Source organism: Phyllobates terribilis, unplaced genomic scaffold, assembly GCF_046119375.1.
Source record: "Phyllobates terribilis strain yellow unplaced genomic scaffold, ASM4611937v1 Scaffold_11__3_contigs__length_659146591, whole genome shotgun sequence".
Lineage (NCBI taxonomy): Eukaryota > Metazoa > Chordata > Amphibia > Anura > Dendrobatidae > Phyllobates > Phyllobates terribilis.
The window spans coordinates 339,738,544-339,761,612 of record NW_027362771.1 but is presented as its reverse complement, the minus strand read 5'-3'; the positions used below and the strand labels follow the sequence as shown (position 1 = coordinate 339,761,612).

The 23,069-nt window shown below is 42.6% G+C and overlaps 1 protein-coding gene across 2 annotated transcripts in view; it reads left to right on the top strand.

The window, feature by feature from the left end:
- LINGO1 (leucine rich repeat and Ig domain containing 1) overlaps positions 1-23,069 on the top strand; it is a 484,570-nt gene that overhangs the window by 82,267 nt on the left and 379,234 nt on the right. For both annotated transcript variants that reach the window (XM_073652794.1, XM_073652792.1), the window contains exon 2: positions 19,860-19,919. The gene's annotated coding sequence lies outside the window, so the exon portion shown is untranslated. The remainder of the gene's footprint in view (positions 1-19,859; positions 19,920-23,069) is intronic.

The following is a 23,069-nucleotide window of genomic DNA, read 5'->3' as shown; positions in this document are numbered from 1 at the left end:
ATCTTGCATGAGAGAATTGCATCCCAGATGCAGAGAAAACTGAGAACTTAATTTCTCCATCTTCTCCATTGTCTCTGTCCACAGTAATTGGACTGCACTTTTATGACATCTGAGTGCAGTTTGATGTTTTACATGCACCCAGAGACTTGAATGGATGCATGTGCTTCGATTTGCGAAGCCACTTGCATCATGCTGCAATTTTTTTAAAACATCGGATTTCACTCGTCCGATGAATACACTTGTGTGCCTCCTTAAAAGCCAAAACACTGGAGTGCTGCTTTATTTTACCCCTAGAGTGGTGTCACTAATGTCTTTTCCCTGCCTGTAGTAAAATACTTACTAACCGCTGTCTTCAGCTCTTCCCTGCGCTAATCCGATCCCTCTATTCCTTCTTGTGACAGCAGCTCCTGACTGGCCAGAAATCAGAGTTAACTGTAGCAAGCTATCAATGTAAAGGCCCCGTCATACTAAGCGACGCTACAGCGATCCCGACAACGACACGACCTCGCAGGGATCGTTGCTGCGTCGCTATGTGGTCGCTGGTGAGATGTCAAACAGTCAGATCTTCCCAACAACGCAGCAGCGATGCGGCGACCCGTAACGGTCTGCATAACGATGCACGTCTATGTGTTTCTGTGTCTGAGTCGTTAACAAGGTCGTTGGTAAGGTGTCAAACACACTGATGCATGCTACCCAGCGGGACCTCAACGATCAAAGAAATGTCCAGACCATTCCGACACGACCAGCGATCTCACAGCAGGGGCCTGGTCGCTGCTAAGTGTCAAACGTAGCGAGACCGCTACTGAGGTCGCTGTTGCGTCACAAAACTTGGGAGTCTATGGGAGCCTCATTCTGGCCTCATTCTGGCTCTCATATACTTATATTGAGAAGTAACTTCGAGTCCACCCAGCAATCACTTGAACAACCTGGCAAGTCACAACTAGCAGATGAGTGGTGCCGAGAGCAGCAGAAGTTGATGATTGTTAAGTATTTGATTACAGGCAATTAGTGACAGGGTGTAAAATAATAAAAAAAACATTATAGTGGTGCTTTAATACACTGCTCAAAAAAATAAAGGGAACGCTCAAATAACACACCCTAGATCTGAATGAATGAAATATTCTTATTGAATACTTTGTTCTGTACAAAGTTGAATGTGCTGACAACAAAATCACACAAAAATCATCAATGGAAATCACATTTATTAACCAATGGAGGCCTGGATTTGGAGTCACCCCCAAAATTAAAGTGCAAAAATCACACTACAGGCTGATCCAACTTTGATGTAATGTCCTTAAAACAAGTCAAAATGAGGCTCAGTATTGTGTGTGACCTCCACGTGCCTGTATGACCTCCCTACAATGCCTGGGCATGCTCCTGATGAGGTTGCGGATGGTCTCCTGTGGGATCTCCTCCCAGACCTGGACTAAAGCATCCGCCAACTCCTGGACAGTCTGTGGTGCAACGTGACGTTGGTGGATGGAGCGAGACATGATGTCCCAGATGTGCTCAATCGGATTCAGGTCTGGGGAACGGGCGGGCCAGTCCATAGCTTCAATGCCTTCATCTTGCAGGAACTGCTGACATACTCCAGCCACATGAGGTCTGGCATTGTCCTGTATTAGGAGGAACCCAGGGCCAACCGCACCAGCATATGGTCTCACAAGGGGTCTGAGGATCTCATCTTGGTACCTAATGGCAGTCAGGCTACCTCTGGCGAGCACATGGAGGACTGTGCGGCCCTCCAAAGAAATGCCACCCCACACCATTACTGACCCACTGCCAAACCGGTCATGCTGAAGGATGTTGCAGGCAGCAGATCGCTCTCCACAGCGTCTCCAAACTCTGTCACGTCTGTCACATGTGCTCAGTGTGAACCTGCTTTCATCTGTGAAGAGCACAGTGGCAACTTTGCCAATCCTGGTGTTCTGTGGCAAATGCCAAGTTTCCTGCACGGTGTTGGGCTGTGAGCACAGCCCGCATCTGTGGATGTCGGGCCCTCATACCACCCTCATGGAGTCGGTTTCTAACCGTTTGAGCAGACACATGCACATTTGTGGCCTGCTGGAGGTCATTTTGCAGGGCTCTGGCAGTGCTCCTCCTGTTCCTCCTTGCACAAAGACGGAGGTAGCGGTCCTGCTGCTGGGTTGTTACCCTCCTACGGCCCCCTCCACGTCTCCTGGTGTACTGGCCTGTCTCCTGGTAGCGCCTCCAGCCTCTGGACACTACGCTGACAGACACAGCAAACCTTCTTGCCACAGCTTGCATTGATGTGCCATCCTGCATGAGCTGCACTAACTGAGCAACTTCTGTGGGTTGTAGAGTCCGTCTCATGCTACCACGAGTGTGAAAGCACAGCCAACATTCAAAAGTGACCAAAACATCCGCCAGAAAGCATTGGTTCTGAGATGTGGTCTGTGGTCCCCACCTGCAGAACCACTCCTTTATTGAGGGTGTCTTGATAATTGCCAATAATTTCCATCTATTGTCTATTCCATTTGCACAACAGCATGTGAAATTGATTGTCAATCAGTGTTGCTTCCTAAGTGGACAATTTGATTTCACAGAAGTTTGATTTACTTGGAGTTATATTCTGTTGTTTAAGTGTTCCCTTTATTTTTTTGAGCAGTGTTTATTGATGAAATATTCCCAGGAGGGTCCAACACCTAGAATCTCCACCAATCATCTGTTTTCAGCTCTGGTGGCTGAATATGAATAGTCCCAAACAGCATTTCTCTGTTTAGGGGGTTATGGCATTTCTCAAGTAATGCACTTCAGCTCTTATTCGAAGTCAACTGGATCTAAGCTGCAGATTTGGTGGTGGTGTCGGACACCCAAAGATTTGATATTAATGGCTTACAGTTGTGCTCAAAAGTTTACATACCCCGGCAGAATTTTTGCTTTCTTGGCCTTGTTTCAGAGAATATGAATGATAACAAAAACACTTTTTCTCCACTCATGGTTATTGGTTGGGTGAATCCATTTATTGTCAAACTATTGTGTTTTCTCTTTTTAAATCTTAATGACAACCAAAAAACATCCAAATGACCCTGATCAAAAGTTCACATACCCCAGTTCTTAATACCGTGTATTGCCCCCTCTAACATCAATGACAGCTTGAAGTCTTTTGTGGTAGTTGTGGATGAGGTTCTTTATTTTCTCAGATGGTAAAGCTGTCCATTCTTCTTGACAAAAAGCCTCCAGTTCCTGTAAATTCCTGGGCTGTCTAGCATGAGATCTCCCCAGAGTGGCTCAATGATATTGAGGTCAGGAGATTGAGATGGCCACTCCAGAACCTTCACTCTGTTCTGCTGTCGCCAATGACAGGTCTACCTAGCCTTGTGTTTTGGATCGTTGTCGTGTTGGAACGTCCAAGTACGTCCCATGTGCAGCTTCCGGGCTGATGAGTGCAAATTTGCCTCCAGTATTTCCTGATAACGTGCTGTATTTATCTTTCCTTCAACTTTTACTAAGTTTCCTGTGACTTTGTAGCTCACACATCCCCAAAATATCAGCGATCCACCTCCTTGCTTTACAGTAGGAATGGTGTTCCTTTCATCATAGGCCTTGTTGACCTCTCTCCAAATGTAACGTTTATGGTTATGGCCAAAAAGTTAAATTTTGGTCTCATCACTCCAAATTACTTTGTTTCAGAAGTTTTGAGGCTTGTCTCTGTGCTGTTAGGCGTATTGTAGGCAAGATACTTTGTGGCATTTGCGCAGTAATGGCTTTTCTTCTGGAGACTCGACCATGCAGCCCCTTTTTTTTCAAGTGCCTTCTTATTGTGCATCTTGAAACAGCCACACCGCTAGTTTTCAGAAAGTCCTTAATTTCAGCTCATGTTATTTGTGGGTTTTTCTTTGCATTCTGAACAATTTTCTTGGCAGTTGTGGCCAAAATTTTTGTTGGTCTACCTGACCATGGTTTGGTTTGTACAGACCCTTGATTATCCATTTGTTAATCACAGTTTGAACGCTGCTGACTGGCATTATAAATTCCTTGGATATCTTTTTGCATCCCTTTCCTGTGTTATACTGTTCAACTACCTTTTCCCTTAGATCTGTTGACAAATCTTTTGCTTTCCCCATGACTCACAATCCAGAAACGTCAGTGGCTGGATGAAAAATGCAAGAATCTGTCTGGATCCCAGAAACTCACTCAGCTTTTATGCACACACACTAATTACAAGCAAACAGGTCACAGGTGTTTAGTAGCTACCTTTAGTAGCCATTCAAACCCATTTGTGTCAAATTCTGTGCATGTTATCAGGCCAAAATCACCAGGGTATGTGAACTTTTGATCAGGGTCATTTGGATGTTTTTGGTTGTCATTAAGATTTAAAAAGAGAAAACACAGTACTTTGACAAAGAATGGCTTCACCCAGCCAATAACCACGAGTGGAGAAAAAGGTTTTTTGTTATCATTCACATTCTCTGAAACAAGGCCAAGAAAGGAAAAATTCAGCCAGAGTATGTAAACTTTTGAGCACAACTTTAACCCATCATCTGTATGTTAGGCCTGTTTTTTTTAAAATCCATGTGGCTCCCATAAAGCAAATATTTAAGAGATATGTTTTACAGAAACCATGCTTTGTGAGGTGTGCGGAGGTCCCAGTGGTAGCAGAATGAGCAGCTAGCTGTCTCCATCACCAGTTGTCAATGATTTGTTGTTTTCTCTATCTTTATAGTACAGGTATTGTTATGTTCTGCTACCAGAGCTAAGGAAAGAGAGGAGATCTGTCCCTACGATAGAACTCAGCTGAATCCCTACGATGTAACAGGGAACCTGATCCTGCGATCAGACCTGCTAAAGTCCTAAGCTAGTCTGTACGAAGACCTATAGATGTGGGGGAGGAATCCCTACAAGTACTAAGGACTGGGAGGAATATGGGACACCTCCTAACAGAAATAGTAGCAGACAGACGAACAAACAAAATATATAGAACATAGAGGTCAGTAAACCAAGCAAACTAACAGAGCAAGACACAGAGCACAGGCTAGCTAGAAAGTAGATATACAATGAAGTCCAGCAAAGCCAGAAGGGCGGAGCAGGATTAAATAGGCCAACAAGGTCATGTGACCAGTAAAGGAAAAAAAACCTAACAGCAAGGTTCTAACAGTACCCCCCCTTCTAAGAGGATCCTCCGGATCCCCTAGGACCAGGCTTATCAGGAAATCTCCTGTGAAACGCTCTGATAAGTCTGGACGCGGAAACATCATCTGACCTCACCCAAGAGTTATCCTCGGGTCCGAAACCTTTCCAGGCCACAAGATACTGCAAACTACCTCTATACCGTCTAGAGTCAAGGATGCGAGAAATTTCATATTCCCCGTCCTCCACCACCGGAGGAACAGAGGCAGAGGCGTCACCATCCGACACAACAGCTTTTTTTAACAGAGAGACATGAAAGACCGGATTAATTCTCCAGGAGGTAGGAACCTCCAACCTAACAGCAGATTGGTTGACAACCTGAAGCACCTTAAAGGGCCCTACAAACTTGGGACCCAATTTCTTAGAAGGAATCCTCAACCGCAGATTCCTAGAGGACAACCAAACCATGTCACCAACAGCGAACAAAACCTCCTGTCGTTTCCTATCAAAGTAGTCTTTAGATTTTCTGTTGGCCTCCTGAAGATTACCACGCACATCCGTCCAAACTCTTTCCAAATCACCGGAAAAATTCTCCTCCTCAGGCACGGCAGATCCCAACTTGGAGAACGACCCAAACGACGGATGTCTCCCAGAACAACAAAAAAAAGGCGAACAACCAGCAGAAGAAGATGTATGATTGTTCAGAGCAAATTCGGCAAGTGGCAGAAACTCAGACCACCCCTCTTGATTGTCTGCCACAAAACAACGCAAGAACTGCTCAACATCCTGGTTTTTCCTTTCTGTCTGGCCATTAGATTCAGGATGATATCCGGACGAAAACGACAAATGAATTCCCAACCTGTCACAAAAGGCACGCCAAAAACGAGCCACGAACTGAGGACCCCTATCAGAAACAATGTCAGTAGGAACGCCATGAAGTCTGACAATTTCCTTGACAAAGGCCTTAGCGAGAGTTTTAGCGCAGGGCAGTTTGATGAAGGGAACCAAGTGACACATCTTGCTAAAACGGTCCACGACCACCCAGATGACAGTAAAACCCTCAGAGGGGGGAAGGTCAGTTATAAAGTCCATAGCCAAATGTGTCCAAGGAGCACTGGGGACCTCCAAAGGACAAAGCAACCCCGCAGCAGGAGTATGTGAGGACTTAGATCTAGCACATACAGTACATTGGCGTACCCACTTAATGACTTCCTTCTGCCATCCAGGCCACCAAAAACTGCGACCCACCAGTCTCTTGGTCTCAGAGATTCCGGGATGACCTGCCAACCGAGATTCGTGACACTCAACAAACAAATCTCTCCTAAAGGTCCCAGGCACAAACAACCTCCCATGAGGAGTGTTAGATGGGGCATTCTCCTGAGCTTTAAGAATCTCATCTTCCAAAACGGAGTCTAAAGCAGCTATCACAACACCTTCTTGTAAAATGTTTTCCTCTTTCTCAGCACCGACTATGGGAGAAAAACTGCGAGACAAGGCATCCGCCTTAACATTCTTAGTACCAGGGATGTAAGTAACGGAGAAATTAAACCGCGAGAAAAACAGTGCCCACCTAGCCTGACGGGCATTCAGGCGCTTGGCAGCGTCAAGATATATCAGATTTTTATGATCCGTAAGAACCTGAACGGGAAATTCCGCACCTTCCAAGAAGTGGCGCCAGTGTTCAAATGCGAGTTTAATAGCCAATAATTCCCGATTACCAATATCGTAATTCAATTCAGTCTCCGAAAATTTTTTTGAAAAAAAGGCACAGGGATGTAATCCATCCCCGTTATCCTGAGACAATACTGCGCCAACCCCCACAGAGGAAGCATCAACCTCAACCAAAAACGGCCTAGTAACATCAGGCTGCATAAGGATGGGAGCAGAGGTGAACCTCTGCTTGAGATACACAAAAGCTTCAATGGCCTCAGAAGACCACTGAACCGCATCAGCACCTTTCCTGGTGAGATCAGTCAGAGGTTTGACAATACTAGAAAAATTTTTTATGAATTTTCTATAGTAATTGGCGAAACCCAAAAACCTCTGTATCGATTTCAAACCAATAGGCCTAGGCCATTCCTGCACAGCCTGAACCTTAACCGGATCCATCTCAAAACCTTTGCTGGAGATAATGTAGCCCAAAAAACTAATTCTCTGTACAGCGAACTCACATTTCTCCAGCTTAGCAAAAAGCGAATTGTCCATTAATAACTGTAATACCTCACGTACGCTCCGCCAATGAGACTCCAGATCTGGCGAATAAATCAAAATGTCATCCAAATACACAACCACATTTTTACCGATCAAAGGTCTAAGGATGTCATTAATCAGATTCTGAAAAAATGCAGGAACATTAGTAAGACCAAAAGGCATAACCAGATTCTCAAAATGACCCACAGGAGTGTTAAAAGCAGTCTTCCATTCATCACCCTCCTTCATGCGCAACAGATTGTATGCCCTCTTAAGGTCAATTTTAGAGAACCACTTGGCCCCCAATAACTGGTTAAACAGATCAGGAATCAATGGCAGTGGGTAAGGATTGCGTACCGTAATTTTGTTAATCTCACGAAAATCCAGACAAGGACGTAAACCGCCGTCCTTTTTTTTTACAAAAAAAAATCCAACCGCCACAGGAGACTTAGAGGGCCTAATGTGACCGGCGGCCAAACTTGTCTGTATGTATTCCTCCAAAGCCCTCCTCTCAGGAATAGTAAGGTTAAATAAACGACTTTTAGGAAGAGTCGCTCCAGGGACAAATTCAATAGAACAATCATAGTCTCTATGGGGAGGCAAAACCTGCGATTCTTTCTCAGAAAAAACTCTCCAAAAATCCTGAATAGGAACAGGCAATTCTCCCCTATCCAAAGCTGCAATACGCCCGTTACAACACTTGTCATAACATTTATGGCTCCAGGATTTAATTTCACTGGTAGACCAATCCAGTACAGGATTGTGACATTTTAACCAGGGCAATCCCAATATTTCTGGAGAAGGCAAGTTATTCAACACTACCAAATCCAATTTCTCATGGTGAACACCATTAATAGTGAGAGGAAATTCACAGACCTTGAGAGTAATATTCTTCAAAGGGGAACCATCCACAGAAACCACAGCAATGGGGGATGATAAAGGTTCAGGTTTTAAATTGAGTTTTTCCACGAATCCCCCATCAATTACATTCAGTGTAGACCCGCAATCAACAAACACCCGAAATTCCATTAATTTTTCCTGAGCAATCGTGGAAGCAGCTAAAAATATACCCTTGGAATTTAAACAGGCAATACGGGCGTGACTGACCATTTTTTTTTTCTTTCTTCATACGAAGCTCACAGCCTTTAATCAAATGACCAGATTTTCCGCAATAGAAACACAAGCCTTTCGAAAAACGACGGTCTTTTTCTTGAGAGCGAGGTGCCACCGATCCAATCTCCATCGGTTCACCACTGTTAGTACACACATTATCATAACCAGAAACTGACATAGCAGAGGATTTGCTCTCATTAACCCTAGCACGCAGTCTTCTATCCACCCGTATAGCTAATTGCATAGCCTGTTGCAAATCCTCAGGTGTAGGATAAGCAATTAGCAGGTCTTTAACCCTTTCACTGAGCCCAGCAAGAAATAGACTTTTCAGAGCAGAATCGTTCCACCCTGTTTGAGTGGACCACCGACGAAAATGAGTACAATATTTTTCGACATTACCTGATCCTTGTTTTAAACGTCTCAACTCAGTCTCAGCTGATGCGACACGGTCAGGATCATCATATAATAGTCCTAAAGCAGAAAAAAAACTATCCACTGATCTGAAGCATGTATCACTAGGTTGCAAAGAAAAGGCCCACTCCTGAGGCTCTTTGCGCAAAAGTGACATTATGAACCCTACGCGCTGGGATTCATCCCCAGAGGACTTGGGTCTCAAACGAAAATACAATAAGCAAGCATTTTTAAATGAAAAAAATTCTCGATGTTCACCAAAAAATAAATCCGGCAAACATACCTTAGGCTCCAAGAAATGTGCTCCAGAACAGTTACTCACGTGCTGACGGAGCTCGGCCACTTCCAGAGAGAGCCCCTGCAGGTGTTTAGCCAAATCCTGAACCGACACCATGATGGAACAAAAAAAATCTTTCCTTAGAGAATTTGCTGGCTGGACTTACTGTTATGTTCTGCTACCAGAGCTAAGGAAAGAGAGGAGATCTGTCCCTACGATAGAACTCAGCTGAATCCCTACGATGTAACAGGGAACCTGATCCTGCGATCAGACCTGCTAAAGTCCTAAGCTAGTCTGTACGAAGACCTATAGATGTGGGGGAGGAATCCCTACAAGTACTAAGGACTGGGAGGAATATGGGACACCTCCTAACAGAAATAGTAGCAGACAGACGAACAAACAAAATATATAGAACATAGAGGTCAGTAAACCAAGCAAACTAACAGAGCAAGACACAGAGCACAGGCTAGCTAGAAAGTAGATATACAATGAAGTCCAGCAAAGCCAGAAGGGCGGAGCAGGATTAAATAGGCCAACAAGGTCATGTGACCAGCAAAGGAAAAAAAACCTAACAGCAAGGTTCTAACAGGTATTACCTATCATGGTAATCTAGACATGGGAAATAAAAAAGAATGCTGCCGAAAATGTAAAACATAATAGTCAATATTTTGATTCTACATTCCCTTTAAAGTTGTACACATTAAAGATATGAGAGTATAGTCTCCTCTAGTAATATTGCTCCACAATATGGCATCCCGAGTAATCTCTGGGTGCCTTTCTATGGATCTACACAGCTCCAAGGTTGTACAAGGTTTTAGTATGTCTTTGTGTATGAGGCAGAATTTACAATTAAGAACAAAATACTGATTAAGACAATTGGTCACTAAAGCGGAGCTCATCTATTAAGATTGCATTTTCTAGACAGAGGTAAAAAAGCACATTGTTTGTAATCTTTCATTACACTGTATCAGATTTCTCGTTTTAAATGTTTCCTTGTGATGTATCGCAGAGTCAGAAGTTCAGAGGCTCCAACAGAATGTCACATCTCTGTCACAGAAGCTGGTAGCACGTCCTGCAGCCCTGTCCAGCCTGTCCCGTTCAGTGCACAATAGTAAGAAATGCGGATCGCATTCTTCATGCCCCATTACATTACTTTTAAGTGCATCACTGATATCCATGAATGCAAGAACTTAATATTTCTGCGCATCCTTTGAGTCACTAAGTGATAACGTGACATTGGCAGTCAGGTAGCGTAATTCCTCCTGTTTGTCACAATATGCATAGTGGTGTTATGATAAGGATAAGCACTTCAGTAATTCCTATATGCTAGATGAAGCCCTTTTTATTATTCATATTAGCCGGGGATAGAGCCCATTCTGCACTCTGCATTTTCATTGTAACAGACAGGTTTGGTTTTTTAAAGTGACACAATTAGACCAACAGCCACATTAGGCCTCAGATTGTAGTATTGAACCCTTATTTAACTATCCGTATTCCAGATCAAAGACGCAGACCCTCTGTGATGTGCGGAATATAGATGACAGAATGTAGAGCATATAATTTCCTGTAAGTTATTCAGTCAGTCATCCAATCCATTCTAGTATAAATTCTGCTGCCTGTCATTCCACAGTGTAGTGTAAATACTGGGATAGGCCAATCCACAGCATAGTGTGAATGCTGGGATCGGCCAGTCCACAGTGTAGTGTAAATGCTGGGGTCGGCCAGTCCACAGTGTAGTGTAAATGCTGGGGTCAGCCAGTCCACAGTGTAGTGTAAATGCTGGGGTCGGCCAGTCCACAGTGTAGTGTAAATGCTGGGATCGGCCAGTCCACAGTGTAGTGTAAATGCTGGAGTCGGCCAGCCCACAGTGTAGTGTAAATTCTGCTGCCTGTCATTCCACAGTGTAGTGTAAATACTGGGATAGGCCAATCCACAGCATAGTGTGAATGCTGGGATCGGTCAGTCCACAGTGTAGTGTAAATGCTGGGATCGGCCAGTCCACAATGTAGTGTAAATGCTGGGGTCGGCCAGTCCACAGTGTAGTGTAAATACTGGGATCGGCCAGTCCACAGTGTAGTGTAAATGCTGGGGTCGGCCAGTCCACAGTGTAGTGTAAATGCTGGGGTCGGCCAGTCCACAGTGTAGTGTAAATGCTGGGGTCAGCCAGTCCAGAGTGTAGTGTAAATGCTGGGGTCGGCCAGTCCACAGTGTAGTGTAAATGCTGGGGTCGGCCAGTCCACAGTGTAGTTTAAATGCTGGGGTCGGCCAGTCCACAGTGTAGTGTAAATGCTGGGGTCGGCCAGTCCACAGTGTAGTGTAAATGCTGGGATCAGCTAATCCACAGCGTAGTGTGAATGGTGGGGTCGGTCAGTCCACAGCGTAGTGTGAATGGTGGGGTCGGCCAGTCCATAGTGTAGTGTGAATGGTGGGGTCGGCCAGTCAGTCTACAGCGTAGTGTAAATTCTGGGGTCGGCCATTCCTCAGTGTAGTGTAAATGCTGGGGTCGGCCAGTCCACAGTGTAGTGTAAATACTGGGATCGGCCAGTCCACAGTGTAGTGTAAATACTGGGATCGGCCAGTCCACAGTGTAGTGTAAATGCTGGGGTCGGCCAGTCCACAGTGTAGTGTAAATGCTGGGGTCGGCCAGTCCACAGTGTAGTGTAAATGCTGGGATCGGCCAATCCACAGTGTAGTGTAAATGCTGGGAACAGCCAATCCACAGCGTAGTGTGAATGCTGAGATCGGCCAGTCCACAATGTAGTGTAAATACTGGGGTCGGCCAGTCCACAGTGTAGTGTAAATACTGGGATTGGCCAGTCCACAGTGTAGTGTAAATGCTGGGGTCGGCCAGTCCACAGTATAGTGTAAATGCTGGGGTCGGCCAGTCCACAGTGTAGTGTAAATGCTGGGGTCAGCCAGTCCACAGTGTAGTGTAAATGCTGGGGTCGGCCAGTCCACAGTGTAGTGTAAATGTTGGGGTCGGCCAGTCCACAGTGTAGTTTAAATGCTGGGGTCGGCCAGTCCACAGTGTAGTGTAAATGCTGGGGTCGGCCAGTCCACAGTGTAGTGTAAATGCTGGGATCAGCTAATCCACAGCGTAGTGTGAATGGTGGGGTCGGTCAGTCCACAGCGTAGTGTGAATGGTGGGGTCGGCCAGTCCATAGTGTAGTGTGAATGGTGGGGTCGGCCAGTCAGTCTACAGCATAGTGTAAATTCTGGGGTCGGCCATTCCTCAGTGTAGTGTAAATGCTGGGGTCAGCCAGTCCACAGTGTAGTGTAAATGCTGGGATCGGCCAATCCACAGCGTAGTGTGAATGGTGGGGTCAGCCAGTCCACAGCGTAGTGTGCATGGTGGGGTCGGCCAGTCCATAGTGTAGTGTGAATGGTGGGGTCAGCCAGTCAGTCTACAGCGTAGTATAATTGCTGAGGTAGGCCAGTCTGTCTACAGTGTAGTGTAAATGGTGCAGTCTGTCAATACTTCTCAGTCACACTTCTCATATTAACACAGATGGCAAATGAATGCTGTCCAATTTTTTGTTGGATCATAGACTTGTATTGATGAGTTTGATCTGAGACTCATATTGGACATGTTTCCATGATTTAGTGCGGATTACTCAAATGTGAACAGCCCCATGGACTGAAAAAGCTACGAGTTTTATCCATGAAAAGTGAGAGTCACAAATGTGATGCTGGGTCACTACTCATGGACAAGCCGTGAGACAGGGTAGTCAAGAGGTCCAGGGTCAGATACCAAGAGAGCTCTTCATAAACAGAAAGGTAAGACAAAGGTGTAGTCAGGTCACAGTCTGAGGTCAGAATTTCAGGAAGGTAGCGGATAAAGACAAAGGGGCTAGGCAGACGGATAGACAAAAGCCAGGTCCAAGGTTGGGCAGCAAAAGATCCATCAACACAGCAATGGAAAACAAGGCACACACACACACATCACCGAGGTAAGGCTATCACTGGCAATAATCAGTTACTGACAACCAGCTAAATAGCCAGGTAATCACCCAGAATGGGAGACACCTGGAAGAAATCCAGCACGCCTATGTCCTGATTGGCGGTTGGACTGTCACTCACAATACTGACAGCTAAGCATGTCCCTGCTCCTGATTGGACTGTTAAGCTGTCACTCATAATATTGACAGCTCAGCACAACCCTGATCCTATAGGGCGGCTGAGCTGTCACTCACTGTGTCCAGGACACGTTGAGTGGTGGAATTGTGTCAGATAGAATTTGTTTGAGAAAAACTGATGTCTAAATGAACCCTTACTTATAAGTACATGATTCTAGTCATACTCTTATGTAATAATGTTGATTTTGAATTTGACTTCTAGATTTTTAGACTTAGGAGCCATGGATGGACCCAAATGTTGGAATATTGGATACCAACTTATCAGATTACCATGATAGCTAAGTAACATGTCATAAAAGTGTTTCTGCTCCTTCTTTTAGCTAAAAAGGGCTCGTCCATCCTGAAAACAGACGGTGCACCCCTTAACACCATTTTCCGTTTGAATTTGTAAAATTCATTCCTATCTAACATTTCACCAGGGAATTCTACCTGAAGTAGTAGTGTTATGTATAGGGGGTAAATAAGCATCTCAACAGGACATTTACATTTCAGTAAATGAGCCCTCCTGCCGGGTCACATTTTACAAACAAGTCTAGGGAATTATTTCAATCAAGGCAGGGCATATAAAACAATGTGGGCATGAGGTGTGATTGGTAGAGAACAAGTGTTATGACAAACACACCTCCTTATTTATGCGATTGTATTAGAGCGATCTGTGAGTACGCCATGAACTGTCAGGTAATTTGACATGTTGAATTGTTATAGTTGAAGATTATGCTAAATTCCTGAATGTTCTTGGATGCTGTAAGGATGTGTTTTCTCTCTTTTTATACTGAATTTCCATCATTGACAAAAGCTGTCTTAATTCTCCCTGCAAACATCAGGATACATTTGTCCATGTGTGATGCTCACATCACATAACTGGTATGAAGAACCTCAATACCGCTGTAAATAGACTGAAATACATAGTCTGGAAGTTATTTCTCAGAAATGGTGTTTGATGAAGATATAAGATAAGTGTGTTTCCCAATAGCTGACATTTCTGTAATTAAACTAAAAAAAAGTGATGGAAGTAACGCTCTGCGGGGAGGACAGTCTAAAAGTACTCCTGACAGAGGTGTTAAAAAAACCTGCCAATCAACAATTTCATTACCATTAACCAAACAGAAGACAGCAATTCCACTGCTGCAGCATAGAATATTCCCCTAATGAGGTGGTGGCGGCCTCATTAAGTTATATCTGATATTCATAAAGGTTTATGATGTCATTTAAAGAGCTGAAATGCAAATGAAGCCACCATTTGATACTTATAGAAACCATACTATATATAGTCGTTAAGACCTAGCTGGATTTTACTGATGTTTGGCTATAATGTACAAACAAAATGTAAAAGATGGACTTTCAGGACCAATTACCCTTCACAATAAATTTGAAGACAAGTCGAAAGGAGTTTTATTGAATGCCAAGATAGGAAATAAGAACTTTCCCCAATTTAGGTGCATGGATCGGCCTATGATGGTCACCCAAAGATATATGAAAGAAGTCGAAGTGTTTTGAGAATTTTAGAATTATCATATATCAGGTTGCATATACTGTAGTGCGGAATACACTTTCATAATTTAGATTCCAGAAATGTAACAATAACAAGACATGTAACATATTCAGAATGATTCCCTAGGTTATTCTGTATACCTACCATCTATATTTAATGTTACATCGCATGATATTGCAGGAATATGGATAGCTTCTATTTTCCTTCTAATGAAGGCATTATCCTCTCACAGAGATATTCTGGATTCTTCAAGGGATTTTTTAATTCTTTAAAAAAAGAACAACCACAAATTCTCTAAATGTTTTTTTTAGCGTTTAACGTGTGATGACTGAACACAGTCTGAGGCCTCAGTGATCACATGTACTGCTATTGGCATCACCTCCAGGTAATATCATTAGGTATGACACATGACCGCTGCAACCAGTCAGGGGCCTTAGGAGTGACATGTTTACAGCATATAGCCAAAGAATGATGAAGATTGGGAATGTCTTTTGATACCACATAGGAGATGATTATTGATGGTTTTCTACTCTTCATCTTTTGGTTCTCACTCTTCTACCCAGTTTTCGTCCACATGGCAGTAATTTTGCCATACATCTTGAGGAATTTATGTAGAGGCTGATTCATCAACACTGGTGCCAGTACACCAGTTTGGTTGACGATTCCACTGGCATAAGATGCACCAAAGTCAGTGAGAGACATGTGCCTCTAATGAGTTTGGCGCATTTTTCAGCTGACATACATAAAAATGTACTACTGTCATAGATTGAAGTACATTTCAGTTATTTATGCCACTTCTGTGGTGTAAATAACTATGAATTTGTGTTTAGCCTGCAAAAGAGAAGACTGAGAGGAGACTTAATAGCTGTCTACAAATATCTCAAGGGCTGTCACATTGTAGAAGGATCAGCTTTATTCTCATTTGCACAAAGAAAGACTAGAAGCAATGGGATGAAAATGAATGGGAGAAAATACAGATTATATATTAGAAAAAACTTTTTGACAGTGAGGGTGATCAATGAGTGGAACAGGCGGCCACGACAGATGGTGAGTTCTCCTTCAATGGAAGTCTTCAAACAGAGGCTGGACAGACTTCTGTCTGAGATGGTTTAGTGAATCCTGCATTGGACCAGATGAACCTGGAGGTCCCCTCCAACTCTAACATGCTATGATTCTATGATTCTTATGTGGTGTTTTTCAGAGGTTGGCCAAGGACCGTTAGATCCAATGAATTGAAATTGTAAGGCTTCAGCATGCCAAGACATTTTGGACAATTGTATGCTTCCAACTTTTTAGTTCCAACAAGACTGTGCCTCATTGCACAAAGCAAGATCCATAAAGGATGGTTGGGTGACTTTGGTGTGGAAGAACTTGACTGGCCCTCACAAAGCCCTGACTTCAACCCCATCTAACACCTTTGAGATGAACTAGAACGGAGATCGTAGGAATGGCCATCTCATCCTACATCAGTGTCTGACCTTCAAAATGTTCTCCTTGAATAATGGGCAAAATTCCCACAAACACACTCCAAAATCTTATAGAAAACCTTTCCAGAAGAGTGTAAACTGTGCTGGTTGCAATACTTTTATTCATCTGATGCATATTTAGTTATAAGTTACCTGACTGCAGCATTGAAGGCTCATACCTGGAATAAAAAGGTTGCAGATGCTGAACTTATGAAGCTTTTTCTGCTAGCAAAACCTTGCTACAGGCTGCTAAAATTAACCATATAATTTTTGTTTTTAATGCAGTTTTTGTCCAAACTTTTGTTCTCATGTACATAGCAGTTTACAGATCTGTATGGTGAATATGATTTGGTGTCCATAGGATCACGTGGTCCATGCTGTACCTATTTTGGAAAGCTCATAAAGGTTTTTACTTATGGATTCAGAGAGAATCTGCAAGAAAAAATGGCCTATACAGTGTTCATCGGCAGACCCACTGGGCTCAATAATTGGCTATAGCAACTTCAAAATAACGTTCGTCACTGCTGCAGCCTATCAAGAAATGATGGAGAGACATCGCTGGACCCGGGTAGGGTGAGAATAACCTCAGTATGCTATTTTGTATGTCTCTGAGAAAATAAGCTAATCATTTTAAAATGATACAATCCTTTTAAAGGGGTTATCCAGGACTATTTAAATTATTAATTATTAGCCTAAGATCTAACAGGCAGGTTGTTCCCAACTACCTGGCTGTTGTTCCCGGGTCTGATCTGAGCCGATACAGTGACCACTCCTGCTGGCGATTCAGCAGCTTCCGCGGTCATCACGTCAACGTGTTATGTTGATATACAAGCGGCTCCCCACCGCCTAACCAAGGGATGCCGGCTGTCAATCAGCATAACGTTAGCAGTCACACCCCATTGACAGAGCAGTGCGGAAGAAGAAGAACAAGTGGTTAGTGGTGCCAAATTTCTCCAAAACAAGGGGAGACTGACCAACAGAAAGCCATTTCTTTATTGTTTCTAAAGGTGGTTCTACATCTTTCTGAATTTTAGGCTGTATTTCTTTTTTTCTACCTGGCTTCTCAGTGTTGGTTTAATGTTTAATTGACAGCTTTTCTCATGTGATTTGTTTTTTATGTATAAAAAGAGCTGACAGTCTTGGCAGAATTTAAACCTCTTTTTACATGAAAATACTGAATCAAATCAGCGAAAACTCTGTGTCGCCAAGCTCAACGTCTCCTGCTCTGTCTTATTCTGTCTCCAGATACGGTAGCAATAGAAACCTGACAGATCTGCCTTAAGGGTGCTTCCATGTGCTGCTGAGTCGCACCATTACTAAAGAGTGAGAACTTGTAATTATAGAAAAATCACACGGAAAAATCTATGGCTATGTTTTTACATGCGGTTTTCACAATATTGCAAAACTGCAGCATAATTGCAACCAATGGGGATTACTGTGGCTTTAAACTGCGGCATGCACTGAAAACCAGGTATTTTCAACAGCACCAAGTAAATGGGATTTCATAAATTTCCATTTACTACAGTGAAACAATCCTGCAATAAATTACCACAGCAGCAGAAATACTGCAAAAGCAGAGAGTCTGCAAGTTTAATATACACTGGTTTTATATACCTTATTGTTTGAGTCACATAACAACTGGGCATATAAATAAGGGGAAGTAAAGGTACAGAGCATGCCCTCTAGTGCTGTCATTGTCTAAAACTGGCCAGGAGTACATATCCTATCAAATATAAGCGTGGCTCTGGGCAAAAATAACATGGGGCCCCAAATACTATGATATTGCACCATCACATAGAAACATCTAGGGAAGGCCTACACAGCAACCTTGGCCTCAAAACGGGTTGTGTGGCCAAAGCTCAGTCTGTGCCACATCACAGTGTAATGCAGCTGAATGACCCACAAGGTACTCCGGTCATGACAAGCAAGTCGCAAAAAGTCCAAAAGGTTCCAAATTTTGCAACTTGCTTGTCGCAGTCACCGTGTATTGTGGGTCACAATACAACCTTGATACAAAAGTGGTGACGTGTTTCTGTTATACTTTTCCTCTGATTGTCCCACTCCTGATTTTGGGTTACAAATACTGATGTAAAATACTGACCAAATACTGAACGTGTGAATGTGGCCTTAGATTGCATTTCAGCCAATTAAACTACAAGTCCTTCTGCACTCTTTTTCTGGCTTGCTTGCACAGACTGACAAACAATAATAGGGACAGAAGAATTGGTAAAACAATTGTTCTGTCCGCATATAATATCACTTTATCGGCAGCACATGTCCTGTTTGATGTGCTGCCAGTAACCATGATTTTTTACCGAGATAAATAATACAATCACTTGACAAAGCACCTTTTTGCTTGTGTGGCAGGCGATTATCGGCATGTATATACAGGCAATTGAGAACGAGCATTTGTATAAGTGTTTATTCGCCGATTATCGGCTTATCTAAATGGCTGTTACTATCAGGCAGAATGAGTGGACTGTGGTGATGATCTTGAGGCTCCTCAGCGCTCTTTTCCATTATTGGATGCACATAGGAAGGAAGCTTGGAGCCCTATGACAGCATGGACCGAAAATGTGGCATTCAACGATTGGCCAAAATTTCTGCCCAATCATTAAAAAAGTGGTTAATGGGATCTGGTATATGTACATATAATGCACTCAATATATATTCATGCTACAAATACACAGTATTCAAATGCACAGGTACACTGTATATACAAACATTACAGACTATACACTTGGGGCCCGATTCATCAAAGCTTTTATGCCAATATTCTGACATAAAACGCTTTGAAAAGTCGCATCATTTTGGCACAAGTCAATGCTCCGCTAAAATTTTGTGAGTTTTGCTGTTTTCATGCCATTTTTGTTCAGCTCTGACAAAGTGGGCGAGAGGGGGGCATGCAAACACCACTTGTCAAATTCATGACAAGCGATGGCATTCGCTACACCACAAATGTTACTCCACCACAGACTGGAGAAGGTTTTGTGGCTAGGCACACACTGAGGTGTATGCTACTTGTCCAACGCTCCTGACTCTTGAAGGTGCATCTGACTCCAACACATCTCCTCTTCAAGACCGGCGTGAGCAATGCTGGTCTTGATGAATCGCATCCTTAATTTTTATGCAGAATAGTTTAGTGCAGAGAAAAAGGTTTTCCAGAAAAGAGAGACCAATAGCTTTATGCTGAGAGACTCATGGTGGCTACAGGCATTCCCTGAAACGCAATCCTACCAAGGGGTATAAGCAGCAAGTCGTTTGTGAGGAGGAGCTGGTGGTGGTGGAATGGGGGGTTATTAGGGTGACACAGAGAATTTTATTACGTAGCACTAGCAGTCTTAACAGTAACTGCTAATGCCACTTTAACAGTAAGTGGAGGGAGTCCTTGCTAGCAGAAATCAGTTGTCGTCATTGGTGGCTTGTGCCAGTTGCCAATGGTGCACCCCTGCTCCTAATCCATTCTCCCAGTCACAGGCTGTAGCAACTGTGTATGGTCTGGCAGTTGGGCTCCTTTGGTGATGGTGGCCATAGGCTATTGCCCAGTTTGCCCAGCTCTAACTCCAGCCTTGAATGTACTCAAATGTTATCAATAATGTATTGCATAATATTTGCATATCTGCTTGTCAACTTCTAGAAAACCATTTAACTATGAGTTAACGATAAATAATTTGTTGTTACAGATTGGAGAACTGTTGAGACTTCTGCGTGAGCGACACAGATCTGAGCCATCAACTTGACAGGTAAGTCTTTAGTATGTGATTAAACTAGAAGTCATGTATTCGTATTATTTAACCCTCAAAGATCAGTGAAGAGTGAAGAACTCCTCTATATGACATCCATATACTGTAATATGGCAAACCCTTTAAGAGAGGCAATACTCCATATCCAAAATTATCATTTACTCTGTCTTTAAATCTGTAGCCACATTCACCATACATGAACAGTGAATGTACCCACTGCTTGTATTGCGCGGGCTCAGGAATTTAGACTACTCCACACAGTGCAGGTGTTGGCTGTGATACAAAAATGCAATCAAAGCCAGCTATGATTATAAAAGATTATTTTCTTAAATTTCACTGTCAAACATGACAGCAACATTTAAAAGGCTTCAAGATGGCAGTCGCAAGATGAGCGGGATGCCGATGGGTTGCCCTGTCAACTGAAGACTCCCATGTCTACTTTGTTAGAAAGACCAGCTTGTGGCTTGGGTTTATAGAAGATTGTCAATTTTACAATCAAGCAATTACAGGTTCAAGTCCCCTAGGGGTACTGATAAAAAATGTGAAAAAAAACATTAGAAGTTTAAATTACTCCCTTTTCCCCAATTTAAATTACAAAATATAAAAAATAAAATAAAATTTACATATGTGGTATTGCCATGTGCATAATGACCGAAATTAATAACCTAAATATTTATCACTGAACACCCCAAAAAATAAAAATGCTAGAATTGTTTTCTTAGTTGTCGCCTCATTTGCCAAAAATGCAATAAAAACTTAGTATATACCCTAGAATGGTATCAATAAAAATATCTCCTCTAGCGTATAAAAAATCGGTCCAATGTTGATCCAGAAAAATGTGATGAATGTCATGTGAGTGCCTTGCGAGTGTCATGCAATTACAATGCGATTTTTCTCAACTAGCATCTGACAGACACCTCTCCATTACTAACCCCTGGGCTTGATGTTAGCGGACATTACACAGCTGACATCAACCCCAAAACCATTACCGTGGTTACCAGCGCACCAGGGCAATCAAGAAGAGCCAAGGCTAAGCGCTAGAATTGGCGCATCTAATGGATGTGCCATTTCTGGTGCGGCTGAGGGCTGGTCTTATTAGCCAATATCCATGGCCCCTTCCCTGCCTATTTATATCAGCCGACAGCTGTCTATTTAACCTTTGCTGATTATTAAGAATAGGGGGAACCCCACGTCATTTTTTTTAGGGTCCCCCTGTTTAATAACCAGTAAAGGCAAAGCAGACAGCTGTGAGCTGATATTAATAGGCTGGAAAGATCCATGGATATTGCCCCCTTCCCAGACTATTAAGACCCGCCCCCAGCTGTGTGCTATCCCTTAAATGGTTATTAAAAATAGGGAGAACCTCACGCCTTTTTTTCATTTATTTATTGATTTATTAGCTAAATACATATTCAGTAAGCTACAGACTCAAAGCCCTAATTATATATATCTCACAGACATATTTAAATCTATCTATTCTATTCTGACAGTTTGGGCTGTCTGTTTTCTGTACTTGGCTGATGAAATGTCGGGTTTCCTTTGAGATGTGTGCATAAAAATCGGACAGCACATGCATGTGATTTTTTTTCTCGCACCCATTGACTTGCATTGGTGAGTGCGATCTGATTATTTCAGACAATCGCAACATGCTGCGATTTTTTTCTCAGTCTTATCTGAGCAGAGAAAAAACTCATAGATGAGCACTGACTCATTTACTAACATTGGTCAGAGTGCAATGCAATGTTTTCTCGCATTATACTCATCCGATTTATAAGGCAGTGTGAGCGAGCCCTTACAAGAAGGGGAAGGAAAAAACAAAATGCAAAAACAAGAAATTGCCTTGTCCTTTAGGAGTTAAGGGTGTGTTTGGACATGATGGACGTGCTGCAGATTTTCTATCCAGATTTTCAGGTTAATCCACAGCATTTTTAACTATCAGCAAATGCTGTTCAGAAATTGATATATGTCATGAATTTTAAATCTGCAGCAAGTAATTTGTTTTTGTTTTTTTGTATTTGCAATTCGAAGGAAAATATGCGGATTTTGCGGTTCTGCAAATTTAAGGCTAAATCAATCGCCAGTTTCATGGTGGAAAAATCACATACATCACGTATGATAATTATATTTCTTAGAATGAGTTTCTAGTTGTTGCAGGAATTTGGTTGTAATTCACTCACTTGATAAGTAGTTATTCCAGTGTGTATAGTCCCTATACAGCTCAGTGTCATACAGTTAGGCTTCATTAAATGTTTCCTGTTCGCTGCCTCCCAATATAAACATGAATTAATCAGTTACTAATATTAATCATCTGAAAATATAATTACAGCCAGCGATCGAAGAACACAAGCAGTTTATTATGTTATTATACTGCGCCTGCGCCTCATATCTATGCAGAACAACATCATATATGATAGGTTTACCATCTGTGCTGCTTTCTTCGGATTCAGATGTTGCCTTGTGTCAGGGTATCAGGTAATGTAGACAATGTAGATTCTCAAGGTAGAAATGTTTACCAAGTGGCGGAATATAGTGTCACATACAGTACATTGCAATGAACCCTCTGAAGCTGTAAAATCTACATTTAGTCCTATGTGTCTTTCATTTGATTTTTACTGCGAGATGTGTTATATGTAACAGTTCTGAATTATACATTGTTTTCCAGGAAAGAGCAGATGTGTCTCTGTGATAGATTAATGGGGAATACGTAGTAGTTCTGACCATGCAGAAGTTGTAAAGAAGCAGATTTCATTTTGCAGTCTTGCTGTTTAATAACTATTATTTTACTTTTTTATGTTGCATATATACTATCTATTGATTTATTCTAAACCTTAACTCACAAAATGAGAACATAAAAACCTTTTCAGTACAGTCACCGTAGGGATTCTTCTGCATTTCCGCTCAGCTACTGATTGCCGATCCTTGATGCTAGCTGTTTACTCTTGCACAAAATTACATGTTGTCCATACTGATGACATTGACAACGTGTCATCTCGAGTGTCATCCATAGTCACATTACACTGCAGACCCCATAGTCAAGTGACATGTCAGGAGTGCGGGCAACACATTATCCTGTTCACTTGGCAGCGTTGGCAATGCTAGAATAGAGTAGAATTCCTATGGCAACCATATTGAAAAATTCTTTATTTGTTT